The following is a 2,720-nucleotide window of genomic DNA, read 5'->3' on the forward strand; positions in this document are numbered from 1 at the left end:
GAGTTCGAGGTCAGCCTGGTCTACAGAGTGAGTTCCAGGACAGGCTACAAAGCTAGAGAAAAACCCTGTCTCGAAAGGGCAGGGAGACTCAAATGTCCCCAGAGAGGCCCTGTAACAAGATCAAGATCACGTGTTAAGTTCCACAGAACACCCTTGGGTGGGTAATTCACACACGAGGACATTCTAATGACCAATAAATTGGAACAACGCTGCTCAGCCTCAGTAGGCCCTAGGCGGGGAGAAAAAAACAAAAACAAAACGAGGGCCAGCAACGCAGCTCACCAGGAAAGGGGGCTTGCCATCAAAACAGAGGACCCGAGTTCGCCCCCAGAACTCATGCGTAGAAGGAGAGAACCAACTCCCTCAAACTGTGCTCTGACCTCCACATGGGCACACACGCACCCCATCAGCCAAATGTTACCGCTGACACCGTTGTCAACAAGGGTGTGAAGAAACTGGAGCCTCCTACGGCAGGACAGGAGAAATTGGTGCCCTGAAGGGCATCTTGGGGTCTGTCCCCAAAAATGTGTGCACAGTGTAATCTGGAGAACTAAAAGTACCAAGGGGAGAGATGAGTCTATTTCAGCTTACAGGTCACATTCCGTCGTCGCGGCAAGTCCAGGCAGGAGCTTGAAGCAGAAACCCCCGAGTGCTGCTCGCTGGCTCACTCCCAGGCTCACACTCAAGTAGCCGTACCTGTGTAGGGATGGCACCACCCACAGTGGGCTGAACCCCCCTCCATCAATTAGCAAGCCATAACATGTCTATAACAGGCCAAACTGTTGGAGGAAATTCTCCAGTGGCATCTCCCTCTCCCGGTAGAGTTGAGAGCTGAGGCTAACTGTGACAGCATTTATGAAGTCCCTGTCAAAGGAGAGGAGGGAGGGGGAGGGCAAAGACAGAAGGGAGAGAAGGAAGAGAGAGGAAGGGCGGAGCTGTCTGGTGGGCAGTGAAGGCAGGGGGGCATGGACGGGGTTTCCTTGGTGACCGTTGAGAGAAGCTGGGCACACAAGAGAACAGCCCTGGCCATGGTGGCTCAACACAAGTGTCCTCTCCTGCCTCTTGTCTGTGGCTGCCAGTGAGGGCTCTTCCCTCCTCGGTACCCAGAAAGACACACTCCTGTCCCTTGGGGTCAGCCAAGGACAAGCAGATACCTGCTCACTGTGCCCTGTCTCCTAAAGGATCCACAGGAAAATCTCTCTCCCACAGCTCCCCGTTGGCTGAAGCCAGTCTCTGCCCAGCTCCAGGAAGAGCGTGATAAAGGGTGGAGCAGAACACTAACTCTGGTGTCTCCCCAACCGTGTGTGTGCGTGTGTGTGTGTGTGTGTGTGTGTGTGTGTGTGTGCATACATGTGTGTACATGTGTATGTGTCTACATGTGTATGTACATGTGTGCATACGCACACACACTTGGAGCACAGACGAAGATGGCCGATGACCTGCTTTCTCCCTCTTAGCTTTATTTCTTTCTGAATGAACCTGGAGCTAAGCCACAGCCAGGAAGCCCCAGGGATCCTCCCACCCCTGACCCCTGCAGAGCCAGTTTTACAGCTGTGCACATGGCCATGCCCAGTTTTTACCTTTTGGCTCTGGGATCCGAACTCAGGTCCTCACGCTTGCACAGCAAGCACTCTTACTCAGTGAGCCCTGCCCAGGTTTGTTCCTCTTAACAGGAAATGCATAGACATTCTTAGTAATGAATCCGTGGCCACCCCAGGAGTCCTGAAGACAGGAACAAAGGAAGGAACAGAGGGATGGCCAACCCCCCTCCCCCAGGAAGAGGAGAGTCAGGACCACCAGTGAGCTCTGGGGACAGGAGGGTCAGACCAGGATGCCTGCTGCCTCTCCATGAAGGGTGTCTAAATCTCAGGTCACAGGCCAGATGCACGAAAGATGGGGTCCCCTATTGCTCAGCAAGATAACTCACGCTGAACCCCACACCTAGAGGAGGAAAGGCAATCTTCTCGCCATTCGATGTCCCCACCTACAATGACCCTACTTCCAGTTCTCAAAGCCTTTCCCACGACTCCAGGAAGGGTGACTAAGCCAAGCTCTGGCCGCCTGCTCCCCAAAACTAGAAAAGGAGGCAGTTTCAGAGCTAGAGCCTCCGACCAGCAAGATGTTAATCCATTACTGCAGCCACGTTTATTTCTCTGCATCCTTTCTTCCCAGCCAGTGAGCTAGGAGGAGAGGCTGGCCCTCATGGAGGAGCTTCTCCCTGGTCTGTTTTTTGATGTGCTACTCAGCGCCGAGGCAGCCAGCTGAGGGACAGGGAAGCAGGCGACTGTCTGTCACGTGGATATGGACTCCAGCAAAACTGGACTGGCCACACCTGCTACAGCCACACACGACACAACCACACTTTCATCAGCAATACCTGGGACAGAGCCCGGAAGATCGCGGGGCCTGTGACGTCACAGTGGTCAGTGTGAGGATGCTGCAGTGTTCACGTGCTGGAAGCTCAGCCCGAGTGCTTTGCTGAGTCTGTCCTTGCTATAATCTACACTGCTGGGGGGGTATTGTTTTGATATTAAAGCGATGAAATGGGGCGAGGCTCAGGTCATAAAACTGCACACAAAGTGGAATGCAACATTTTCTGCTCCATCCGTTTCCTGCATGAGCATGTGTGGTGTGTGTGGGGTGTGTGTGGGGTGTCTGTGTGTGTGTGTTCATACATGAAAGTCAGAGACAAATCGGGGTGCTAGACTTGGAGGCAAGCA

Source organism: Mesocricetus auratus, unplaced genomic scaffold (genome assembly GCF_017639785.1).
Source record: "Mesocricetus auratus isolate SY011 unplaced genomic scaffold, BCM_Maur_2.0 Super-Scaffold_100025, whole genome shotgun sequence".
NCBI classification, from domain to species: domain Eukaryota; kingdom Metazoa; phylum Chordata; class Mammalia; order Rodentia; family Cricetidae; genus Mesocricetus; species Mesocricetus auratus.